General features: G+C 39.6%; 3 long non-coding RNA genes across 3 annotated transcripts; 1 reads left to right on the top strand and 2 right to left on the bottom strand.

Annotated features, from left to right (window-relative positions):
• Nucleotides 1-329: 329 nt before the first annotated feature.
• LOC119510739 lies at nucleotides 330-5,616 on the bottom strand. The gene is made up of 3 exons (XR_005212008.1): nucleotides 4,804-5,616; nucleotides 3,405-3,576; nucleotides 330-383 (listed from the first exon to the last, which is right to left on the bottom strand). It is a non-coding gene; the product is annotated as an uncharacterized LOC119510739 (long non-coding RNA).
• Nucleotides 5,617-5,783: 167 nt separating this feature from the next.
• Nucleotides 5,784-27,306, top strand: LOC119510343. The gene is made up of 3 exons (XR_005211882.1): nucleotides 5,784-5,922; nucleotides 6,778-6,825; nucleotides 25,683-27,306. It is a non-coding gene; the product is annotated as an uncharacterized LOC119510343 (long non-coding RNA).
• On the bottom strand, nucleotides 19,945-23,607 carry LOC119510344. The gene is made up of 3 exons (XR_005211883.1): nucleotides 23,483-23,607; nucleotides 22,819-22,927; nucleotides 19,945-21,081 (listed from the first exon to the last, which is right to left on the bottom strand). It is a non-coding gene; the product is annotated as an uncharacterized LOC119510344 (long non-coding RNA).

Genomic DNA, 27,306 nt, shown 5'->3' on the forward strand with positions numbered 1-27,306 from the left:
TGAGCCACAAGGTTTTCACAATCACACTGTCACCCCTTATAATCTACATTATTATATAATTGTCTTCAGGAGTCCAGACTGCTGGGTTGGAGTTTGGTAGTTTCAGGTATTTACTTCTAGCTATTCCAATACATTAAAACCTAAGAGGTGTTATCTATACAGTGCATAAGAATGTCCACCAGAGTGACCTCTCGACTCCATTTGAAATCTCTCAGCCACTGAAACTATTTCGTCTCATTTTGCATTCCCCTTTTGGTCAAGGAGATATTCTCAATCCCACGATGCCGGGTCCAGATTCATTCAGGAGTCATATCCTGCGTTGCCAGGGAGATTTACACCCCTGGGAGTCTGATCCCACGTAGCGGGGAGGGCAGTGAGTTCTCCTGCCAAGGTGAGAGAGAGAGAAAGGGCCATATCTGAGCAACAAAGAGGTAATCAGGGGGAGACTGTTAGGCACAATTATATGTAAGTTTAGCCTCTCCTTTGCAGTAATGAGCTTCTTAAGGGCTCGGCACATCAAACCACCAGTCCCAATGTTTGTTGCATGGTCATTTTTTTTTTTTTTTTTTTTAAATTCAGTTTTATTGAAATATATTCACAAACCATACAGTCATCCATGGTATACAATCAACTGTTCACAGTATGATCATATAGTTATGCGTTCATCACCACAATCTATTTCTGAACATTTTCCTTACATCAGAAAGAATCAGAATAAGAATAAAAAATAAAAGTGAAAAGAGAATACCCAAACCATCCCCCCATCCCACCCTATTTGTCATTTAGTTTTTACTCCCATTTTTCTACTGATTTTTTTTCAATTTTTTAACTTTGTTTATCAAAAAATTAAAAACAAACAGGCAAACAACAACCAAAAAAACCCCACAACATTTCAAACAAAGCAATGGATTAAGGAAAACAAATAACCTAAAATAACTACTTTGCTTCCAATATGTTCCTACCATACCCCAAGAAAATTAATAAACCATGTCCAAACAGAGGAGTAAGAAAAACAAATAATCTAAAATAACTACATTGCTTCCAACATGTTCCTTCCATACCCCAAGAAAATTAACAACCCCTAAGAAAACAAAGGAATAAGAGAAAAAAAAACCTAAAATAACTCTATTGCTTCCAACATGATCTTACTATATATTGCATGGTCATTTTTACAGTCACACACTACTTGGCAAAGCAAGGACTGTCTCTACTAAAAAAAAATGTGTGTGATTTTGAAATCCTTGTGGACCGCACTCCCTTTATCCAGTGTATGGATCGATGAGAAGAAAAATGGGGGCAAAAAAATACTAAAGGAAAAATAGGGTGGGAGGGCGATTTGGGTGTTTCTTTTTCAGTATTATTTTTTTATTATCACTTTTTCTGGTACAAGGAAAATGTTAAAAAAATAGATCGGGGTGATGAATGAACAACTATATGATGGTAATGTGAACAAATGATTGTATATTTTGGATGATTGTATGGTGTGTGAATAAATCTTAAAGAAAAATGAAAAAAACAAACACATGCATGCGTACACGAACAGACTGATAAAAAATCAGTCTGGCTTAAGAGGAAGAGCCTTAGAACGTGATCCAGGGACATGATTTTGGTGTAGTGCTGTTTGGATAACTTTGGAAAAGTTACTTAACTTTCCTGCACTGCCTCTCGTCGACAGTGGAATAGGGGTCTGAACTGACTCTTCTGTCCTCTCAGTCTCTGACTTCAGTTGACAACCTACAAGTTACTACGGGTCAGGCCTTCCTTTGGTCCTTTAAATAAGAAGTCCCCTTAATTCTATCTGCAATGCACTCAGGAATATTGAATCTATAAATACATCTATTGTAATCTTAAATGCAATAAAAAGCAGTTTGCTATTTTCTGAAAACGTGAACTATAAACACATTTCCTATGGGAACGTTGGCAGACTTAGCATCATAAAGTTGATTTTTGTTCCTCCTGACCACAGCTGTTAGAGGCCCTGGATCCACACTGAGCTCCTGTGGGCCTGCCTCTTCCTGGTGCTGAAATGCACTGGGGCCAGTTATGTCCCTGAAATGCTACTCTCTGTGTGCAATCTGAGAGGGTGTTGAAAATGCACTTTTGCTCTATTAAGCAATAACTCCCCATTTTCCCTCCTTCAGTCCTGGGTAAACTATACTCCACTGTCTGTCTATGAATTTGCATATTCTTGTTATTTCGTGTAAACAAAATCATACACCACTCGACCTTCTGTCTTTGGCTTATTTCACTCAACATGATGTCTTCGGGGTTCATCCATGTTGTTGCATATAGCAGACCTTCGTTCCTTTTCATGGCTGAAGAGTTTTCTATTGTATGTATGGCCCACATTTGGTCCACCCATGCACCCATCGATGGACACTTGGGTTCCTTCCATTTTTTGGCTATTGGGAACAATGCTGCTATAAACATTGGTGTACAAATATCTTTTCAAGAACTTGCTTTCAGTTCTTTTGGGTATACAGTTAGAAGGTGAATTGTCGGGTCATATGGTAATTTTAAGTTTAACTCTTTGAAGAATCATCCCAACTATTTTCTAAGACAAACTGCACCATTTTACATTCCCAGCAGCAATATAGGGGTGTTCCTATTTCTCTGCATTGTTGCCAGAATTTGCCCCCCCCCTTTTTTAATAGCCATTCTAGTGGGTGTGAAATGATATCTCATTGTGTTTTTGATTTGCATTTCCCTAATGGCTAATGATATTGAGTATTGCTCTATTTTAAAATTTAGACTACTATATAAGATTGATAAGTGCAACTATCTATTCCTTTTAAAACAATTTAATTTAAAAAGTTAAGTTTCATTTATTTATCATGAATATTGATTTATTCACTTATTCATTTATTTTGTTTAGTAATTCAACACTGTTTGAGCACTTCCTTCAGGCAGGGGAACAGCTGGTCTGGATACAGCAAAAACAAGCTAAACTTGATCCCTGTCCCTGATTACAGGTAAGCAACAGAGAAACCGACTCTTGTTAAATAAAACTGGATACTGTTATTTAAAATATCCATGAATACCTACAGAAAAGACATTTCTAGCAATCAGCAAATGTTTACTGGAACTTACTGAGCCCTGTGCTTGATGATATGGAGAGAAAGAGAAGTCATTTTTCTGTCCTTGCTTTTAGAGATGCCACCTGAAGAACAGATCACACATTATGCATTTTCAGAAAAGAAAAAAAATCTCAGGAGCTACATGTAAGTGTGTGTGTTTGTGGGGGGACTTTATTTGAGACCCAAAAAGCTTGATTAAATCACATAGTCATAAAGATTAATATATAAATAACACAACTCCAATCCATCCTCTAAAATAAATGCATATTGAGCACCTGTTAGGAATGCTATACCATTCTAAAAACTGTAAAGAAAAGTCAAACATACTTAAGCCCTACGGGGAAACTCCAGATCAATCCTTCATGCCACCTCTAAGGTGCCTTCACCCTTCTGTCCTTGAGATTCCAAGTTCCTGTGCTTGTCATAACAAGTTACTTGCAAAGCACCAAAGTTCGGTCACAATGGCTCCGGTGTGCGATAATCCAATTTAGGAAAACTTCTGTGGGGTGACAAATGGATTAGAGCAAGTCCCCAGTATAGTTACTCAGGAGTCCATTCTGAGCAGCAACGCGCAGAGTTAAAATGGAAGGCTAAAATATTGGAAGGCTGCATTTTGTTTTATATATACCAGTGAAACATCCCAAAACAAACTGAAGTGCGATTACCATAGTCAAGCATGTTCAGAAAACAGATTCTAAGCCTCCAGGTGCAGCCAAGAATTATTGGCTGAGAACAGAGCCTGAGCCCCAGAGCAGCCCTTATCGAGAGGGACAGATTAAGGATTTCAGTGCCTCCTTCTCTTAGTCTAAAGCTGCACTTTGTGATATGGGGGCCAGTTAGCCACCAGGACTGGTGAACACGTGAAATGCATCTGGTCCCACTGAGGACCTGACTTTATTTTGTTTAAATTCAATTTAAAAACAGGTACTCCAGTTGTTGGAAAACTTTTAAGTATGTTTGAAACAACTTGGGCATGTGAATCTACTTTTTCAACTCTAGTTTTTATGAAATCTAAACACGTTAAGTATTTCCAGGGAAAATTTAGTGTCTGTGTTGAGATGTAATATATACACTGGATTTCGAAGACAACACTCCAAAAAGAACATAAAATATCTAAATTACTTGATATATTGATTACATATGAAATAATATTTTGGATATATCAAATCAAAGAAATATTTTAATTGATCTTACCTATTTCTTCCAAATTCCAAAACTGTGACTGCTAGAAAACTGTAAATTATATTTAAATGTGGCTCACATATTTCTGTTTGAGAGCACTGCTATGGAGGTAACATCCACCTCCACCACATAATAAAAGCCACCAGATTCCCGAAGACAAACTCCTTCTCTCAGAACCCCAGATACACCCTCTTCATGATTCTCTCTTCTGCCTTAGCATACACATCCATCTTCCTTTTACCACAGGAGGAGTCCCTTAGGGGAAACTTATGTCTACCGTCACTGCACGGGGCTGGGCTGTTATTTCCAGGCCCACGGTGACGGTCTAGTGCCTGCTTTCTGTTTTTCGGGAGCCCCCTACCCTCCCTTCCAACGTCCATTAGCCCCTGCGCCTGGGGTGGAAGGCTGGGGGTCGCGCGACCACGCAGATCCCGAGCAGGAAGCATCTTCCTTCTTTCTTTTCACAATGCCGCCTCGACACTTTTCTTGGTTCTTATCCACCAGCTATTTCCACTTTAAAAGCAGCCAGGAATCCTGGACATACCTGGGTCTGCGTGACAGTGCAATGGTGGAGCAGACGGAGCCCAGGTGTGGCAGAGGGGCACGGGGGAGCCAGGGGGATCCTGAGATGGGGGGATCCTGAGATGGGGGTGATCCTGAGATGGCAGGGAGAGAAGAGCCAGAGGCTGGAGCTCCCACCAGGATTATGCACGATGCAATTATCCATCGCCCCCACCCGGGCCAAAAGCAAAAGCAGAAATAAAAGGTTTATTTTGGAATAATTTTAGCTTTACAGAAAAGGTGCAAAATAGTAGGCAGCTTCTGTATTCCCTTCACCCGGTTTCTCCTATAATTAACATCTTACATAACCAAGGCACATTTGCTAAAACTAGGAAATTCACATTGGTACAATATTAATAACTAAACTACAGACTTTAATCTTATTTCACCAGTTTTCTGGTGAAATCCTTTGAAGGACTGAAGTCCTTTTATGGTTCTAGAATCCAATCCCTGACACTGCTAATTCTGTGAGGTGTGCGGAGGAAATAACTCCCCATCATGGGCTGTTTTTGGAAGTAAAAACACAGCCGGCCTGCACGAGGCAGGAACCCGAATGGTATGACCCGGACCCGCGTCTCCCCAGCAGCGAAGGTCACCAGGGTGACGTCCCTGGCCGGCACTTTATCCTGAGGACCAGGCCGGAAGCCTAAGCGCTGCCCGCGGGAGGGACGCGGCAGAGGAGAGACCCAGTCCGGCTCACTCCGTTGGCTTTTAGCCGCGGTCCCGAGGCAGTGTCCCCGGGGCTCAGGACAGGACGGGAGGCCTCAGGAGCCCCCCGCCCGCCGCGGCCGTCCCCGCGCCGGGCCCAGCTCCCAGGAGGCCCCGCGGCAGAGCTCCGGGCAGAGGAGGCGCGGAATCCCGGCAGGCAGGGGCGGATCCAAGGAGCGTCGTCCGGCCATTGGGCGAGAGCCCCTAGGCCCCGCCCCGCGCCCGGCCGACCAATCCCGGTCCCATCCCCGGGCGCGCCGCCAGGTGTGTGGGGGGTCTCCATGGAGACGGAAGCATGCAACTGCTTTGGCTACAACGCCAAGCCCCGCGCGTTCCAGCCTCCTCGGTTCTGTGCGGACGTGGAGAGCCGGAGCGTGGAGACGCGGAGCCCGCGGTGAGGGGCGGCCCGGGCCGAGCGGGGGCTGAAGGAATGGGATGGGGAGCGGGGTGTAGTGGTAGAGCGACCTATAAGGAAGGGAGCGGCCGATCCACCTCGGGAGCTCGAAGGGGCCAAGTGAGGAAGCGCTTCCCAGGACCGGGAAGCTCCGGGGTCCTTGACGGGTGAACACCCCAGGCCTTGGGAGTGTGAGACTGCCGAGCCCGCCTGCAGGGACACTGCCAAAGGCATGATCTCGGGCTGGGAAAAGAGGCTCTTTTCTTTTTCTTTTCTTTTTGTTGTGTTTGTTGGTATTGTTTTCCTAATCGAAGAAATGCCTTCACAAGGCTCAAGACCTCTGTTACTTAAAACAGTCCTCTTTCATCTCGCGTTTTCTGCTCCCTGAGGAAACATTTTCAAACCTTGGAACTGTTTTTCTCTGGAGGTATTAATTCTTCCTCTTATAGCGGCATCTCTTCCCTGCGCCCTTCCTTTGTCAGCTTCTCTAAATGTGAATATTTTGGACTGAGCTATTTCCTCACTGGTTTCCTTGGCCTCCTGGCCACACTTTTCCTCGGAATGTGTGTAGTCAGCAATTTGTTTTTTTCTTTTTCTAGTCATACCCTGGAATACATTTTGTAATGATTCCTTTTTAACAACTCATCTTGGGATGAAACAGAATTTAGCAGGTAGTGGGAGTGCGTCCAGGGCTTTATGGCCAACATTTTTGTATGTATTTAGTTTTTCCCATTTGAAAAATAAGAGATATGACACTCAAGAGCCCATATCTGGAAAGTATAAAGAATACTACTCAATCCAAGATGTATATCCACCACACATCTTAAAGAACTAAAACCCTACCTTTATCTTTAGGAACCTTTTGGCGTCCCAATCACCTGAGTTCCCTCCTTCACCACCCAGGTAAGCACTTTCTTAAACTTTATGCTTGTTAATTATTTGCTTTCCTCTATAATTTAGCTAAAATTGTTTATAGCCCAGACAAAATGTATTAAAGAGTTTGCATGTCCTTGGACTTGACATATAAGTGGCTTAATATTGTATGCTTTCTTCAATGCATTTTGTTAATGTTATCTTCAAGGGATTAATCCAAGTTCAAGCATGAAGCTGTAGTATTTTTCACTGTTTTAGTGGAACACACCATATTTCTCCACTGTTTTGCTAAAGGATGTTTAGGTTGCTTCCAGTTTGGGACCTCACAAACAGTGTGTCTCCTGGGGCACATGGGCAAGAGTTGCTTCAGGCTCCAAACCCATGGGGCGGGGTGGGGAACTGCTGGGAAATTCTCATCATAGGAGGATATTCTCCAAAAGAAGCTGTACCAATTTACCTCTCCAAATCCCGGTGGGATTGCTGGCTTATGTAGTAAGTGTATGTTTAACTTTATAAGAAACTGCCAAACTTCTGCAGTGTCTGTACTGTTTCACACTTTGCATTCCCATTAGCAATGTATGAGAGCACCAGTTGCTTCACATCTTCGCCAGCATTTGGTGTTGTCAGTTTTTTAAATTTAGAGATTTTAGTTTAGCCATTCTAAATGGCTAAATATAGCTATATATCATCATGGCTTTACTTTGCATTTTGCTAATGACTAACAATGTTGATTATCTTTTCACGAATTTATTTGCCATCCCTTTGAGAAGTATCTGTTAAAGCATTTGCCCATTTAAAAACGTTGGGTTGTTTTCTTCTTTGTGAGTTTTGATATTTCTTTATACTTTCTGGATACAAGTCCAGGTATGTGATTTGTGCATATTTTTTTTCAGATTTGTAGTTTATCTTAACTGTTACAGAGTAAAAGTTTTTAATTTCGATGAAGTAAACTTTATCAACTTTTTCTTTTATTGAACTTGCTTTTGGTGTCATATATTCTCTTCTAAAAGTCTTACACTTTTACATTTTACATGGAAAGCTAAGATCCATTTTGAGCTTTTTTTAAAATAAGGAGTGAGGCTTAGAATGAGTTTTTTTTTTTTTTTTGACATGTAGAGAACCAATTGTTCTAGCATGATTTGTTGAAAAGACTACTGTCTCCACTGAACTGCCTTTGCACCATTGTCAAAAATCAAATCGCTATATTTGTGTGGACTCTATGCTGTTCCATTGATTTATATGTGTATTCTTTTGCCAATACTTTACTGTCTTCATAACTGTAATGTTTTAGTAATTGCTCAAACTGGATAGTATGAGTTCTTTAAACTTATTCACCTTTATCAAAATTGTTTTGGCTATTCCAGTTCCTTTGCCTCTCCATATAAATTTTAGAATAAGCCTGTTGATATCTACAAAAAAACTTGCATTTTTTTTTTTTTGGTATGGCTTTTTTTTTTTTTTTTTAATTCAGTTTTATTGAAATATATTCACAAACCATACAGTCATCCATGGTATACAATCAACTGTTCACAGTATGATCATATAGTTATGCGTTCATCACCACAATCTATTTCTGAACATTTTCCTTACATCAGAAAGAATCAGAATGAGAATAAAAAATAAAAGTGAAAAGAGAATACCCAAACCATCCCCCCATCCCACCCTATTTGTCATTTAGTTTTTACTCCCATTTTTCTACTGATTTTTTTTCAATTTTTTAACTTTGTTTATCAAAAAATTAAAAACAAACAGGCAAACAACAACCAAAAAAACCCCACAACATTTCAAACAAAGCAATGGATTAAGGAAAACAAATAACCTAAAATAACTACTTTGCTTCCAATATGTTCCTACCATACCCCAAGAAAATTAATAAACCATGTCCAAACAGAGGAGTAAGAAAAACAAATAATCTAAAATAACTATATTGCTTCCAACATGTTCCTACTATACCCCAAGAAAATTAACAACCCCTAAGAAAACAAAGGAATAAGAGAAAAAAAAACCTAAAATAACTCTATTGCTTCCAACATGATCTTACTATATCCAAGAAAGTTTACAAACCATAATCATTCCTGAGCATTCCCATAACATTGAGATTACCCTCCATAGTTTATCTGTTCTTATTAGATTATCATTCCCCCTCCACTAATTGGTATCTCTAGGTCCCCTACATTCTACAGTATAAAACATTGTACATTTTTCACAGAATTCACATTAGTGGTAACATACAATATCTCTCTTTTTGTGCCTGGCTTATTTTGCTCAGCATTATGTCTTTTTTTTTTTTTTTTTTTTTTTAAATCTTCATTTTATTGAGATATATTCATATACCTCGCAGTCATACAAAACAAATCGTACTTTCGATTGTTCACAGTACCATTACATAGTTGTACATTCATCACCCAAATCAATCCCTGACACCTTCATTAGCACACACACAAGAATAACAAGAATAATAATTAGAGTGAAAAAGAGCAATTGAAGTAAAAAAGAACACTGGGTACCTTTGTCTGTTTGTTTCCTTCCCCTATTTTTCTATTCATCCATCCATAAACTAGACAAAGTGGAGTGTGGTCCTTATGGCTTTCCCAATCCCCTTGTCACCCCTCATAAGCTACATTTTTATACAACTGTCTTCGAGATTCATGGGTTCTGGGTTGTAGTTTGATAGTTTCAGGTATCCACCACCAGCTACCCCAATTCTTTAGAACCTAAAAAGGGTTGTCTAAAGTGTGCGTAAGAGTGCCCACCAGAGTGACCTCTCGGCTCCTTTTGGATTCTCTCTGCCACTGAAGCTTATTTCATTTCCTTTCACATCCCCCTTTTGGTCAAGAAGATGTTCTCCGTCCCACGATGCCAGGTCTACATTCCTCCCCGGGAGTCATATTCCACATTGCCAGGGAGATTCACTCCCCTGGGTGTCTGATCCCACGTAGGGGGGAGGGCAGTGATTTCACCTTTCAAGTTGGCTTAGCTAGAGAGACAGGGCCACATCTGAGCAACAAAGAGACATTCGGGAGGAGGCTCTTAGGCACAACCATAGGGAGGCCTAGCCTCTCCTTTGCAGCAACCGTCTTCCCAAGGGTAAAACCTGTGGTAGAGGGCTGAACCCATCAAACCACCAGTCCCCTATGTCAGTGGTCATGTTAGCAACCCATGGAGGTGGGGTAGGCGAATACCCCTGCCTTCTCCACAGGCTCCTCAAAGGGGCACTGCATCTTTTTTTTTTTCCTTGTTTTTTTTTTTTTTTTTTAACTTTCCCTTCTTTTTTAAATCAACTGTATGAAAAAAAGTTAAAAAGAAAACAAACATACAATAAAAGAACATTTTAAAGAGACCATAACAAGGGAGTAAGAAAAAGACAACTAACCTAAGATAACTGCTTAACTTCCAACATGTTCCTACTTTACCCCAAGAGAGTTACCTAATATAGCAACATTTCTGTGAACTTGCTCCTACTATATCCATCAGAAATTAACAGACCATAGTCATTCCTGGGCATCCCCAGAACGTTAAATAGCTTATCTGTTCTTCTTGGATTATTGTTCCCCCTTCCTTAATTGCTCTCTATTGCTAGTTCCCCTACATTCTACTTTATAAGCCATTTGTTTTACATTTTTCAAAGTTCACATTAGTGGTAGCATATAATATTTCTCTTTTTGTGCCTGGCTTATTTCGCTTAGCATTATGTCTTCAAGGTTCATCCATGTTGTCATATGTTTCACGAGATCGTTCCTTCTTACTGCCGCGTAGTATTCCATCATGGGTATATACCACATTTTATTTATCCACTCATCTGTTGAAGGACATTTGGGTTGTTTCCATCTTTTGGCAATTGTGAATAATGCTGCTATGAACATTGGCGTGCAGATATCTGTTCGTGTCACTGCTTTCCGATCTTCCGGGTATATACCGAGAAGTGCAATCGCTGGGTCGAATGGTAACTCTATATCTAGTTTTCTAAGGAACTGCCAGACTGACTTCCAGAGTGGCTGAACCATTATACAGTCCCACCAACAGTGAATAAGAGTTCCAATTTCTCCACATCCCCTCCAGCATTTGTAGTTTCCTGTTTGTTTAATGGCAGCCATTCTAACCGGTGTTAGATGGTATCTCATTGTGGTCTTAATTTGCATCTCTCTAATAGCTAGTGCAGCTGAACATTTTTTCATGTGTTTCTTGGCCATTTGTATTTCCTCTTCAGAGAACTGTCTTTTCATATCTTTTGCCCATTTTATAATTGGGCCGACTGTACTATTGTCATTGAGTTGTAGGATTTCTTTATATATGCAAGATATCAGTCTTTTGTCAGATACATGGTTTCCAAAAATTTTTTCCCATTGAGTTGGCTGCCTCTTTACCTTTTTGAGAAATTCCTTTGAGGTGCAGAAACTTCTAAGCTTGAGGAGTTCCCATTTATCTATTTTTTCTTTTGTTGCTTGTGCTTTGGGTGTAAAGTCTAGGAAGTGGCCGCCTAATACAAGGTCTTGAAGATGTTTTCCTACATTATCTTCTAGGAGTTTTATGGTACTTTCTTTTTTTTTTTTTTTTTTTAAAGTTCCACTTTACTGTATTTTTTTTTTTGTTATTGTAATTGATTTTTTTTTTTATCATCATTTTATTGAGATATATTCACATACCACGCAGTCATACAAAACAAATTGTACTTTCGATTGTTTACAGTACCATTACATAGTTGTACATTCATCACCTAAATCAATCCCTGACACCTTCATTAGCACACACACAAAAATAACAAGAATAATAATTAGAGTGAAAAAGAGCAATTGAAGTAAAAAAGAACACTGGGTACCTTTGTCTGTTTGTTTCCTTCCCCTACTTTTCTACACATCCATCCATAAACTAGACAAAGTGGTGTTTGGTCCTTATGGCTTTCCCAATCCCATTGTCACCCCTCATAAGCTACATTTTTATACAACTGTCTTCGAGATTCATGGGTTCTGGGTTGTAGTTTGATAGTTTCAGGTATCCACCACCAGCTACCCCAATTCTTTAGAACCTAAAAAGGGTTGTCTAAAGTGTGCATAAGAGTGCCCACCAGAGTGACCTCTCGGCTCCTTTTGGAATCTCTCTGCCACTGAAGCTTATTTCATTTCCTTTCACATCCCCCTTTTGGTCAAGAAGATGTTCTCCGTCCCACGGTGCCAGGTCTACATTCCTCCCTGGGAGTCATATTCCACGTTGCCAGGGAGATTCACTTCCCTGGGTGTCTGATCCCACGTAGGGGGGAGGGCAGTGATTTCACCTTTCAAGTTGGCTTAGCCAGAGAGAGAGGGCCACATCTGAGCAACAAAGAGGCATTCAGGAGGAGACTCTTAGGCACAAATACAGGGAGGCCTAGCCTCTCCTTTGCAGCAACCGTCTTCCCAAGGGTAAAACTTATGGTAGAGGGCTCAACCCATCAAACCACCAGTCCCCTATGTCTGTGGTCATGTTAGCAACCATGGAGGTGGGGTAGGCGAATACCCCTGCATTCTCCACAGGCTCCTCAAGGGGGCACTACATCTTTTTTTTTTTTTTTTTCCTTGTTTGTCTTTTTTCTTTTTTTTTTTTTTTTTTTTTTAACTTTCCCTTCTTTTTTCAAATCACCTGTATGAAAAAAAAAAGTTAAAAAGAAAACAAACATACAATAAAAGAGCATTTCAAAGAGACCATAGCAAGGGAGTAAGAAAAAGACAACTAACCTAAGATAACTGCTTAACTTCCAACATGTTCCTACTTTACCCCAAGAAAGTTACATAATATAGCAACATTTCAGTGAACTTGTTCCTACTACAACCATCAGAAATTAACAGACCATAGTCATTTCTGGGCATCCCCAGAACGTTAAATAGCTTATCTGTTCTTCTTGGATTATTGTTCCCCCTTCCTTAATTGCTCTCTACTGCTAGTTCCCCTACAATCTACATTATAAACCATTTGTTTTACATTTTTCAAAGTTCACATTAGTGGTAGCATATAATATTTCTCTTTTTGTGCCTGGCTTATTTCGCTCAGCATTATGTCTTCAAGGTTCATCCATGTTGTCATATGTTTCACCAGATCGTTCCTTCTTACTGCCGCGTAGTATTCCATCGTGTGTATATACCACATTTTATTTATCCACTCATCTGTTGAAGGACATTTGGGTTGTTTCCATCTCTTGGCAATTGTGAATAATGCTGCTATGAACATTGGCGTGCAGATATCTGTTCGTGTCACTGCTTTCCGATCTTCCGGGTATATACCGAGGAGTGCAATCGCTGGATCGAATGGTAGCTCTATATCTAGTTTTCTAAGGAACTGCCAGACTGACTTCCAGAGTGGCTGAACCATTATACAGTCCCACCAACAATGAATAAGAGTTCTAATTTCTCCACATCCCCTCCAGCATTTGTAGTTTCCTGTCTGTTTAATGGCAGCCATTCTAACCGGTGTTAGATGGTATCTCATTGTGGTCTTAATTTGCATCTCTCTAATAGCTAGTGAAGCTGAACATTTTTTCATGTGTTTCTTGGCCATTTGTATTTCCTCTTCAGAGAACTGTCTTTTCATATCTTTTGCCCATTTTATAATTGGGCTGTCTGTACTATTGTCATTGAGTTGTAGGATTTCTTTGTATATGCAAGATATCAGTCTTTTGTCAGATACATGGTTTCCAAAAATTTTTTCCCATTGAGTTGGCTGCCTCTTTACCTTTTTGAGAAATTCCTTTGAGGTGCAGAAACTTCTAAGCTTGAGGAGTTCCCATTTATCTATTTTCTCTTTTGTTGCTTGTGCTTTGGGTGTAAAGTCTAGGAAGTGGCCACCTAATACAAGATTTTGAAGATGTTTTCCTACATTATCTTCTAGGAGTTTTATGGTACTTTCTTTTATATTGAGATCTTTGGTCCATTTTGAGTTAATTTTTGTGTAGGGGGTGAGGTAGTGGTCCTCTTTCATTCTTTTGGATATGGATATCCAACTCTCCCAGCCCCATTTGTTGAAAAGACCATTATGACTCAGTTCAGTGACTTTGGGGGCCTTATCAAAGATCAGTCGGCCATAGATCTGAGGGTCTATCTCCGAATTCTCAATTCGATTCCATTGATCTATATGTCTATCTTTGTGCCAGTACCATGCTGTTTTGGTAACTGTGGCTTTATAATAAGCTTCAAAGTCAGGGAGTGTAAGTCCTCCCACTTCGTTTTTCTTTTTTAGAGTGTCTTTAGCAATTCGAGGCATCTTCCCTTTCCAAATAAATTTGATCACTAGCTTTTCCAAGTCTGCAAAGTAGGTTGTTGGAATTTTGATTGGGATTGCATTGAATCTGTAGATGAGTTTGGGTAGAATTGACATCTTAATGACATTTAGTCTTCCTATCCATGAACATGGAATATTTTTCCATCTTTTAAGGTCCCCTTCTATTTCTTTTAGTAGAGTTATGTAGTTTTCTTTGTATAGGTCTTTTACATCTTTGGTTAAGTTTATTCCTAGGTACTTGATTTTTTTAGTTGCTATTGAAAATGGTATCTTTTTCTTGAGTGTCTCTTCAGTTTGTTCATTTCTAGCATATAGAAACATTACTGACTTATGTGCATTAACCTTGTATCCCGCTACTTTGCTAAATTTGTTTATTAGCTCTAGTAGCTGTATCGTCGATTTCTCAGGGTTTTCTAGATATAAGATCATATCATCTGCAAACAATGACAGTTTTACTTCTTCTTTTCCGATTTGGATGCCTTTTATTTCTTTGTCTTGCCGGATTGCCCTGGCTAGCACTTCCAGCACAATGCTGAATAACAGTGGTGATAGCGGGCATCCTTGTCTTGTTCCTGATCTTAGAGGGAAGGCTTTCAGTCTCTCTCCATTGAGTACTATGCTGGCTGTGGGTTTTTCATATATGCTCTTCATCATGTTGAGGAAGTTTCCTTCAATTCCTACCTTTTGAAGTGTTTTTATCAAAAAGGGATGTTGGATTTTGTCAAATGCTTTTTCAGCATCTATTGAGATGATCAATTGATTTTTCCCTTTTGACTTGTTAATGTGTTGTAATACATTGATTGATTTTCTTATGTTGAACCATCCTTGCATGCCTGGAATAAACCCCACTTGGTCATGGTGTATGATTTTTTTAATGTGTCTTTGGATTCGATTTGCAAGTATTTTGTTGAGGATTTTTGCATCTATATTCATTAGGGAGATTGGCCGGTAGTTTTCCTTTTTTGTAACATCTTTGCCTGGTTTTGGTATTAGATTGATGTTAGCTTCATAAAATGAGTTAGGTAGTGTTCCATTTTCTTCAATGTTTTGAAAGAGTTTGAGTAAGATTGGTGTCAGTTCTTTCTGGAAAGTTTGGTAGAATTCCCCTGTGAAGCCATCTGGCCCTGGGCATTTATTTGTGGGAAGAGTTTTGATGACTGATTGGATCTCTTTGCTTGTGATGGGTTGGCTGAGGTCTTCTATTTCTTCTCTGGTCAGTCTAGGTTGTTCATATGATTCCAGGAAATTGTCCATTTCCTCTACTTTATCCAGTTTGTTGCCATACAGTTGTTCATAGTATCCTCTTATAATTTTTTTAATTTCTTCAGGATCTGCAGTTATGTCACCTTTTTCATTCATTATTTTGTTTATATGGGTCTTCTCTCTTTTTGATTTTGTCAGTCTAGCTAGGGGCTTGTCAATCTTGTTGATCTTCTCAAAGAACCAACTTTTGGTGATATTTATCCTCTCTATTGTTTTTTTGTTCTCTATGTCATTTATTTCTGCTTTAATCCTTGTTATTTCTTTTCTTCTGCTTGGTTTAGGATTGGTTTGCTGTTCATTTTCTAGCTTCTTCAGTTGATCCATTAGTTCTTTGATTTTGGCTCTTTCTTTCTTTTTAATATATGCGTTTAGTGCCATAAATTTCCCCCTTAGCACTGCTTTTGCTGCATCCCATAAGTTTTGGTATGTTGTGTTCTCATTTTCATTCGTCTCTATATATTTAGCAATTTCTCTTGCTATTTCTTCTTTAACCCACTGATTGTTTAGGAGTGTGTTGTTTAACCTCCAGGTATTTGTGAATTTTCTAAGTCTCTGATGGTTATTGACTTCTAATTGTATTCCATTGTGGTCAGAGAATGTGCTTTGAATAATTTCAATCTTTTTAAATTTATTGAGGCTTGTTTTATGTCCCAGCATATGATCTATTCTGGAGAAAGTTCCGTGAGCACTAGAAAAGTATGTGTATCCTGGTGATTTGGGATGTAGTGTCCTGTATATGTCTGTTAAATCTAATTCATTTATCAGATTGTTTAGGTTTTCAATTTCCTTATTGGTCTTCTGTCTGGTTGATCTATCTATAGGAGAGAGTGATGTGTTGAAGTCTCCCACAATTATTGTGGAAACATCAATTGCTTCCTTTAGTTTTGCCAGTGTTTCTCTCATGTATTTTGTGGCACCTTGATTGGGTGCATAGACATTTACGATTGTTATTTCTTCTTGCTGAATTGCCCCTTTTATTAGTACGTAGCGGCCTTCTTTGTCTCTCAAAACATCCCTGCATTTGAAGTCTATTTTATCTGAGATTAATATTGCTACACCTGCTTTCTTTTGGCTGTAGCTTGCATGAAATATTTTTTTCCATCCTTTCACTTTCAGTTTCTTTGTGTCCCTGTGTCTAAGATGAGTCTCTTGTATGCAACATATAGATGGTTCATTTTTTTGGATCCATTCTGCAAATCTATATCTTTTAATTGGGGAGTTTAATCCATTTACATTCAACGTTATAACCGTGAAGGCATTTCTTGAATCAGCCATCTTATCCTTTGGTTTATGTTTGTCATATTTTTCCCCTCTGTCTATTAATATCCTTTATTGTACCCATACCGAATCTCTTTAGTACTGAACCTTTCTCCAAGTCTCTCTGTCCTTTCTTTGTTTCTCTGTCTGTAGGGCTCCCTTGAGTATCTCCAGTAGGGCAGGTCTCTTGTTAGCAAATTCTCTCAGCATTTGTTTGTCTGTGAAAAATTTAAGCTCTCCCTCAAATTTGAAGGAGAGCTTTGCTGGATAAAGTATTCTTGGCTGGAAATTTTTCTCACTCAGAATTTTAAATATATCGTGCCACTGCCTTCTCGCCTCCATGGTGGCTGCTGAGTAGTCACTACTTAGTCTTATGCTGTTTCCTTTGTATGTGGTGAATTGCTTTTCTCTTGCTGCTTTCAGAACTTGCTCCTTCTCTTCTGTGTTTGATAGTGTGATCAGTATATGTCTCGGAGTGGGTTTATTTGGATTTATTCTATTTGGAGTTCGCTGAGCATTTATGATTTGTGTATTTATGTTGTTTAGAAGATTTGGGAAGTTTTCCCCAACAATTTCTATGAATACTCTTCCTAGACCTTTACCCTTTTCTTCACCTTCTGGGACACCAATGAGTCTTATATTTGGACGTTTCATATTATCTATCATATCCCTGAGGTTCATTTCGATTTTTTCAATTTTTTTTCCCCATTCTTTCTTTTATGCTTTCATTTTCCATTCTGTCATCTTCGAGGTCACTGATTCGTTGTTGAACTTCCTCTAGTCTTGTACTATGAGTGTCCAGAATCTTTTTAATTTGGTCAACAGTTTCTTTAATTTCCATAAGATCATCCATTTTTTTATTTAGTCTTGCAATGTCTTCTTTATGCTCTTCTAGGGTCTTGATTTCCTTTGTCTCCCTTACTATGGTCTCATTGTTCATCTTTAGTTCTTTGAGTAGCTGCTCTAGGTGCTGTGTCTCTTCTGGTCTTTTGATTTGGGTGCTTGGGCTTGGGTTATCCATATCGTCTGGTTTTTTCATATGCTTTATAATTTTCTGTTGTTTTTGGCCTCGTGGCATTTGCTGAACTTGATAGGGTTCTTTTAGGATTTGTAGACCAATTGAAGTCCTTATCTCTAATTTATCAGATCTACAGCTTCATGGAGTACACTTTCTCTAACTAACCAGCAGGTGGCGTCCACGAGCCACCTGTTCTCCACAAGCCAGTTCTCCCCTGCTTAGCCTTTTTGGTGAGTGGGGGAGTGAGTCTTGTCGGGTCCAATTGGTGTACCAAGCTTGCGTGTATAGTTGGTGTTGCCTGCCCTGTATATGGGGCGTGTTTCTGGGCAGTCAGGGAGGGGGGTGGTGGCTCTAACAATCTAATCTCCCTGGTGATCCTAGAGTTTTAAAGCTGCTGCAATAGTCTAATCCTTCAGTTCAGTCCTGCCACAGTTTGTCTCTGCCACTGACCCACAAGTCTTTGGTATTAGCGTATGGCTCCTGAGACTTGCAAGTGGGCCCCTCTTCCAGGCCGTGCACCCCGGGTCCTCTGTTGAGGGATGACTGTGCTATGTCACAGGTGAGTGCCGTCCCCCCAGGGCAGTTCTGGGCTGCTGGGCTGTGTAGGGAGGCTCCCAGTCTGCTGAAATGATGGCTGAATGGGGCTTTGTTAATTCACACTGCTCTACCTTCCCAACTCTGGGACAATCAGCTGAGGTTGCAGGGAAGGCTAATGTCCACGCCCAGTTTTGTGGTGTGTGCCTGTTATCTGAAGCATTTCCGTCACACTGGGTTGTCTGGGGCAGTTCTGGGCTATGGGGCTGGCGATGGGCAGGAGTGTTTCCTGTCCACCAGGATGATGGCTGTGAGCGGACACCCCCCTTTTCTTGGGAAGTTGTGGTGTTTAGTGAATTTTCTCAGCCACTGGATTATTGCGTTTGTCTCAGAGCTCTCCTAGTTCTGCTCTTGACTTGACCTGCCCAAATAGCAAGTCTTTGAAGCTTTCTGTATTGGGCTTCTTAGAGTAATTGTTTTAGAAAAAGAAAAAAGGATTAAAAAAAAAAAAAGAAAAAAAAAAGGGCCCTCCTCAGAGGTCTAATGGGTTATTGAAATGCTAAGAGACAAAGCAACCAGGGCCATTAAGGAAAGGTCCACAGGGCAGAGAGATCAGCTTTTCTTCGGGATTTGCATATGCGCCTCAGGGCCCTTCCCCTTTCTACGTTCACCAGAACTCCAAAAATCCTCTGCTTTTATTTTGGAGTTTTTCGTGTTGTTTTTTTTTCTATGCCTGTCTCCTGTCTGCTGGGCTGGCTGCTCTCAGATTCTCTGGTGTCTGGTCTCAGTCTGTCTATGGTTGGAGTTTGAATCAGTAGAATGAGTTTCCGATAAGGGCAGCCACTGCAGTTCTCCCTTCTCCTTCCCGGAGCTGACAGCCCCTCCTCCCCCGGGACTGAGCCTGGCAGGGAGGGTCGCGGGTCCCCTGGCCACAAAAACTTACAGATTTCGCTGATCTCAGCAGTTCCACGTTTTCATGAGTGTTGTATGAAGTATGCCCAAAGTCAGATTGCTCTGTGGTGTCCAGTCCACGCAGTTCCTGGCTTTCTACCTACTTTCCTGGAGGAGTAACTAAAACATACAGCTCACCAGTCTGCCATCTTGCCCCGCCTCCTCCTGTATGGCTTTTTAATTACAATTTTCTGACAGCTTTAAACCAGTGTTTCTCAAGGCATGTTCCAAGGATCACATGTCCTGCAGGATGCTCTGCAAAAAGCAGATCCTGCTATTCTGTAAGAATGGAATATGCTGCATAATGTAGCCCCCTCTTAGAAAAACACAAGTGACCAGAAGTGTGAGAGCTAAGAAACCTCTATAACTTTGTTTTGCTTGTTGTTTCCTTATGTGACTTTTCTGTAGAACTTTTAACATCTTGAGAAGGACACTTTGTCAAAATGGTGCTTTCAAATGATCTCATTTTTTCATTTTTCAAAATCTATCACATCAACAATCATAGATAGTCATAGCAGTATTATGAATTCTAAAAGGTGCGCATTAAGAAATTGTGAAGTCGTTACTCAGCAGAGACTTAGGCATGGCATTTCTTCATAGGAATGTGTCTTATTTATTTATTATTATTTTTTTAATCTTTGAACATTTTTATTACTCCAAAAAATAAAATAAAAATTAGAATTAAAAAAAAACATCCAAAACATTCCATTTCCCTCCTCCCCTCTTTGTTCATTTACTTTTTTTAATTCAATTTGATTGAGATATATTCACATACCGTACAATCATCCAAAGTGTACAATCAATTGTTCACAGTAGCATCATATAGTTGTGCATTCATCATCCCAATCTGTTTTTTTTTTAATTAAATTCAGTTTTATTGAAATACATTCACACACCATACAATCATCCATGATATACAATCCACTGTCCACAGTATGATAACATAGTTACGCGTTCATCACCACAGTGTCTTATTTATTAAATTTTTTTGAGTCTTTGATATCTTTGAGACTGTGATGAAAACTGTAACCCCTCATCCCAGAAGAATTCACATTTACTCAAATTTTTATATACAATTTAAGTGGCTCTGAAGCCCACCCATGCCCCAAGAATAACAGTCCTTTTATGTGTGTGTATATTTCCAAGAATGGCTGAAGTATATGGAAATCAGTAATACTGTATTTGTCTTCATTTTCTCTAATATAGCTGTTTGCTGGGTCATGCTCACCAAAACCAGTGTGAAAGTTACAAAGCCCATTACTTTCAGGAACCCTTTTGGTATTTAAACACTACCCACTTACTCTTAAGTCAGAAGAGGAAATACTGGAGGAACTTTAGATATTTTGCATACTGCTATAAGGAAAAAGTAGTAGCTGAAAATAAACAGAAAAATGAGAGTTGACAGAAGAATTAAAAAATCAAAGCTGGCAAGGGCCTTTGTGGTACACAGCCAAAGCATCCTACAAGCTTCAGTGTTGATTCATTAATCTCAAAGCCGTTAAAAAATATTTAAAATTTTAGAGGTGTTGATCATAAAAAAGACATCACAACAAGTGATCCATTTGGGGAAATTTTCTCTCAAAGTATTTAAAAGTTCAGACATTTAAAAGAACAGTACTCTGAAAAATTCATTTATGAGCTCATGGGCAGCAATTCTAATGAGCATTATGCATATATATATATATATGCATATATATATATATATATTTTTTTTTTTGCAAGCATTACTCGAAAAAGTATTAGTTTCTCATATGCTAAAACAAATACCATACATGGGTTAGCTTAAAAAAAGGGCATTTATTGGCTCACAGTTTAGAGGCTAGGAGAAGTCCAAAATCGAGGTGGCAGCAAAGCAATGTTCATCCTCAAAGACATTCTGGGGCTGGCTGCTAGCACTCCTTGGATTTTGGGGGCTTTTCCATCACCTGGTGATCTGTCTTCTTTCTCTTCTGGGTTCTACCAATTTCCAGCTTCTGGCTGCTCCTCATGGCTTCTCCTTTCGTGTTCAATTTCCTTTGCTTAAAAGGACATCAGCCATATTAGATTAAGGCCCATCCTCATTCATTGTGGGCACACCTTAACTAATAATGTCTTTAGAGGTCCTATTTACAAATAGGTTCACACCCACGGGACCAGGGATTGGGACCTGAACATGCCTTTTGTGGGGACATGATTCAATCCCCCCAAATTACCTTTATATATTTGAGGAGTTTCGGCTTGATTTGCTTATTTCATTAACTAGTCAAATTCAGAATTAAGACTCATGTCTGGTTGCTTATTTTAGGGACACAAGGGTATCAAGTTCCCTTCTAATTTCAGTATTAGTAAATGTTTGAAAAATATTCAACTTTTTACACAATGAAGATAAGATATTTTTTTACACAAATAAAGATAGTGTGTTTAGTGTGTTTTCTTTGGATAAATTGTCACAGTAATCCTCAAACTGTTCTCAAATTACTGAATTCTAATAGAAGCACTGCATGGTTGCACTTCTGAAAGCATAGACAGGAAGCATGTATGCTATACAAATTCAATAAAATGAAAACTCAGTTTTGATGATTTGATGTTTTTCCTCCCCCTGTATTTTTGTGTTAATTCTGATTTTATGTGTACTTAGAATGACTGCATGAAGGCAAATAGTAATATTACCTAATTAGTTTCTTCGGCAACCTAACATTTTGGGGCATGGGGGAAATCTGTGGAATAAGCTAGACAGGGTACACTTTTATCGAGGAGGGGATGGAAATGCAATAACTTAGAAACTGCTATTGATTTGGTGTCCTTAGAAATTGCTCTTGCGTATAGATTGCCTAATTTCATTGCTGCCAGAAGAGGTAGATGGCTGAAGAGGCCAGAGAGTGAATGATACATCATTTAAATATTTGAAAATCCCTTATAGAAAATACTGTTACACCTTATAGTCTTATTTTCACACCTCAGCAGTTCCTTGAATGTGTTCTGCTATACTAATTCCTTCATGAGACAAGTAAGGAGTAGCTTAAATATGGGGAAAAGCCAGGATATCTGTTTCTTCTCTGTGAAGAAGAAATTAGGATTTTTCTTATAGTTCATTAATAATTGTATGTTGTACACAAGATGATTTCAATATCTCTGCTACATGGACATTTCTGTGGAAATTCCAAGACAAGACTCAAGTGGACCAATCCAGAACTTTTCAACAGTTCTGGAGAAATGTTACCAACATACAAATGCTTCTATAATTTTAAAATGTTTTTCTTTAGGAAACCTTTTCTTAATTGTTAAAATAAAAATGGAAGGAACAGTTTACTCAGTGTCACACAACATATGAGTGAAATTTCAAAAAATAGAACCTATGTATCTAAATTTCCTTTCCAAAGCAGACCACACTGACCCAGAAAATGTCTTAAAATACAAGCCTACCTGTCTATTGAGTGTCTGCTTTTCTGCAGCACAAGGCACTGTTGAGTGGCATATATATCTATCTCACGTGATAAATTATCTTTTCATTGAAAATGTGCTATATATTTATGTAGAAAAGATGTTGGTAAATGTGAAAATCAACATAAATAAGAGTATATTAATGCAGGGCAAACTAAATATTTGCTAAGGGGATGTGGAAAAATGAAGTGATTTATGACTAGATTGATAATTGACAGAAATTTACTGGAATAGGCACATCTTATTGTAGAATTTTTTTAAGTGGTAGTGGATTTGGATTGCCAAGAGAAAAGATATCCATTCATTCCTTCATCAAATATTTATTGAGTACTTACTATGTGGTAGGCACACTGGAGGCACTAGAGATAGGGCAGCAAACAAAACTATTGTAGATCAGAACAGGCAGGTCATCACCCGAGCACATTTGATAGAAGCACAAAACAACTAAACAAGAGTAGAGAGAAATGAAAAACAGGAAAAGAGCTGATCTGGGGCTTATATTAAAAGATCTAAGTACTAGGATGTTTCTAAACTGAGAGGCTTGCTGTAAGGTGTCTGCTGTGAATTGGTGAACTGAACTCCTTATGTCACTACGGTCGGAATGGACTTTTCCCTTCTCTGTTGTTTAGCATGTCCTAGCCTCTTAGATAACAAAGAAAATAAATACTGCGCACAGCTTCCCAACTGAGGTGTATGCAGAGCAAAAAGGGAAAGCATGGCTAGCAAAACCTTGGGCCTTCTGTCCCCTTGGATCTCCCAGATACGTATGTCACGTATTACCCCGAGCCCCCTCCTGCTGGGTGGGCTGTCTTGTGATGCAGCAGGCCCGCGGGCCGTGGCGAGTTCGCGTGGACCCAGCACGCGCCGCCGGCCGGAGGGGACACCCTGGCTGAAGACGTCTTTTCGCCCGAGCTGGGGCCCTGTCTGTTCACCTAGCACAGCGGCTCCAAGTGCCTGCCGCAGGCACGTGCCTCGCCCGCACGCTGGCTCCCGCCATACCCTTTTATCTGAGTGTGAGCTTGTGAACGTGTCATTCTTCCTGACCACGTATCTGCAGTGGCCATTCACATTCTGCTGCTGAGTTCTGGTTCTTTTCTCGACCACGTTGCTCTCTGCGTATTCCACTTAACGAGAGGCGCGCTCATCGAGCGCAGGGTGCGCGCGCACCTCTCTCCGTGGGTTCTGCGTACGCGCGGGGTCGCGCACGCGCAGGGTCCCTCCTGCCTCTCCTTCCTCCTGGCTTCTCCCCACCTTGGTAGCTTCCGAGCAATTGTTTGCAATATGAATTTTAAAACTTTTTTTTTCTGAATGTACTGTTTACATTTCTGGCGTCACTATTGTGTATTGTTTCTCACGTCTTCCTCTTAGAATCAATTTTTGATTTTTGGTAGACGACTTCCTGTAATAATTCTTGAAAATAGTGTTCCTGGGTCAAAATAAATCTGCGTCTAGACCTTCCATTTGATTGGTTTTTTTTTTTTTTTCCCTACTTGAGAATTTTAGGCTCAAAAGTATGTTCCCTGAGCATGTGGAAATCACTGCCCTCTCGGATTCTTGCAAACACTGTGGCCGACCTGATTCTGGCCAGGAGCCCTGATGTGTTTGTCATTCACTTTTCACTTTCACCAAAATCTGTTACAAGGGCAAAGCGGGGGGTTGCTTCCGATCACAACGGATCTGTTAATTATAACATAATGATTAACGTCATAGACATGGGTAAAAATTGAGAACGTTGGATCAAGGTGAAATTCAACTTCTATCAGCAATCATATTCTGTGAAAATATTCCTCCTTCCATAAACATGTAAACAAGAATTGTCAAGTGTAAAAGTTTTATTATAATTAAGAATATTAGAGGAGTTCCTTGTAATAATTTATCATTTTTTTTCATAATACATGGAATAACTATAAATCTAACAAGAAAGCTCCCTTACCTTAACCTGACTAAAATTTATATTCCTAGCAGGTTCAATATTCTCCTGCTTTGGTAATATAATAGTACATATAATCTATGGACTCATCTTTTTCTCCAGTTTGGAGAAATTATTTTATTATTTCTTAGATACTGCACCACCAAATTCATTCTCTTTTCTCTTCTTCTAGAACATTCAGTAGTTGGCTATTAGAAATCCTAGCTCAGTCCCTTAAAACAAAAATCACATGTACTCTTTCCATTGGCACTGCATTCCAGAACATTGACCGGATCTTCCAGCTCACTCTCTTACGCTTTCATTTTCCCTCCATTCTGCTATTTCATTAATACTGTGAACATTTTTTCATATTTTAACACCTTTTTAACATCACAGACGCCTAATTTATTCTTTTTCACAATGCATTTCTCCTTTTACAGAAGTCTTGTCCCCTTATTTCTCTGTGTTAGGTAAACATCTTTCAAAATCACCCTTTTCTCCATACTGGCTTGGTGTTTTCAGGGTTAGCTTCTGTCCTTTCAGTTGGATGATGCTCGTTGGGGTGTAGGTTTTCTTGGGGTGTCACGTGTGCATTTCTCTGCTTGAGCATCCTGTTGGCCTGACTGTAAGGGCTCCACCTGTTTACCTGTATTCTTTATTGATAACAGGATGGGGTGTGCAGGGGAGTGCGGGATTCCCGAGGCTTCCTGGCTGCCAGGAGGAGTAGGGCATGGCGCTGACCATTCACTCCCCTCAGCCTGAGGGGAGGGAGCCCCAGAACTCAGCCCACCCTTGGGGCTTCTGGCAGCTCTTGAGCTGTCATTTCCTGCAGGGCTGTGGACCATGGGGCCAACCCTACGGGCATCCCAGCTTCTTTGAATTCCTCAAAATTTCATGTCCACTGAGGAATTTCATGTCCTTACTCATTTTCTGGCAATGATACACATTTATATTTTTAAATTATCTTTTGTCATTTCTATGAGTTTTTGTCAGAGAGGACACTGCAGTGTGTGCTCTGGAAGCCATTTTGCTTCCGTTTACTTGTGCCCATTCTATGAGAAGTGTTGGGTGGTCCTCGGGGTGGAATGGGGTGGGAATGGTACAGCTTTGAAATCAGAGAGACCCGGGATTAAACCTTAGTTCCAAAATGTCTTTAAGAAGGCCTTTTATTTAATGTCACTCATTCTTACCTTCTTCACCTGTGAAACGGAGGAAACAATGTTTACTGCATACTTTTCTTGTAAATATTGAATGCAAAAGTTTGTAAGGTGTTTTTCGCTTTCTTTTCAGCCACAGGAGCTTGCCCACCAAGCTGGACTGACGCGTGCCCTGTCAAGTCTCCATGACGCTGGGTCCCGAAGGAGGTGAAGGATTTGTGCTCAAGCTCCATGGCTTGCCTTGGTCTTGCTCTACTGATGAGGTGCAGAATTTCTTCTCTGACTGCAAAATTGAAGGCAGGGCATCAGGCTTGCATTGCGTCTGCACCAGGGAAGGCAGGCCGAGTAGAGAGGCTTTTGTTGAACTCTAATCAGAAGATTATACCAAATGGCCCTGGAAAAGGACAGAGAAACTGGGGCCCACGGGTGTACTGAAAATGGAGTGGGGGCTGAAGTACAGTGATGTGGTTAGTGCTAGTCACGACAGCTCAAGTTGATAACACTTTTTTTTTTTTAAATAGGAAAACACTTTCAGTCTAACCAAGGAATATGAATGGCTGTTATTACGGAAGCTTGTACTTTATGCAATTATTGCCAGTTAATATACTATAGTAGCTGAAATTTGATTTTACTCACAATTAATATACTGTAGTATCTGAAATTTGAATCATGCTGTTGGGAGACTGGTGTTATTTTATTTATGCCCTCTCTGACTTGGGAGTGTGCTCTGTTGCCATCTCCTTTAAGCATTCTTTCGACCCAGGGTGTTGAATTGCCACCTGTTGGCTATGACTTAGACATTAAAATATTTTAGTGCTTTATAGTTTGTGTATATATTTTTGTATCAATAAAGCAATTCTTTATTTAATAAACTTCTCCTAGTATTGCAGAAAACAAAACAAAACAGGCAAAGCTTAGGCACTATACTGCCTCGGTAGTCTAATGCTGTCACATTTTATAGCAATTTAAATCAGGAATCATGCATGTTTAAAATAATAAGAATAATTATTTGAAAATTTTAGGCAGTTCTCTTAGTATTTTAAAAATTGTCAGGAATAACAGAATTTCAAAAAACTCTGAAATAGTAAAGGGGGGACTGTGTTTGTTGTTATTATACATGGTCCCCTTAAATAGCACCCAAAACTTAACTTCCTTGCTTGCCATTCTCCTGTACATGTTTTGTATGGCTTTGAAACCTTAGTGACTGATCTGCTGACTTGTGTTGGTTTACTACTCAGTGTTGTTATAATTCAGAATCTTTTCTTTTAAACCAGCTCACCCAAGTATTCGTTTAGTAGTGATGTTCATGATTGTGCTGTAAAATGTGTGTGAAAATTGATAACTCTGGGATAGATTTTGATTTTTAATAAAATTTGATTTTGAGTATTGTGCAATTAAATTGATAGAGGAGTCATCTGTGAAATGCTGGGGAAATGAAAAGCAGAATTAAAGAAACAAAATGTCTTTGTAACATTTGTAGATTTATGCTGAGACTCGCCATGTCTTCACTTACATATTCTTCACTTCACTGCCGTATATTGTAACACAGGTTTTGTTGTTTGTTGTATATTTCTGGTTTTATGCTTTAGAATATGCATGTAATTTTTACAAGAGTGGGAGCATGCCTTACATATTCATGTATAAGCTGCCAATCTTGCATTTAAAAGCATTGTGAACAAGACATTTTATCTATATACTCTTGTTGGGCATTTGGATTTCTTCCTATATTTGGGCATTAAAAATTAAACTGTGAAACA

This window comes from Choloepus didactylus, chromosome 15 (genome assembly GCF_015220235.1).
Source record: "Choloepus didactylus isolate mChoDid1 chromosome 15, mChoDid1.pri, whole genome shotgun sequence".
NCBI classification, from domain to species: domain Eukaryota; kingdom Metazoa; phylum Chordata; class Mammalia; order Pilosa; family Megalonychidae; genus Choloepus; species Choloepus didactylus.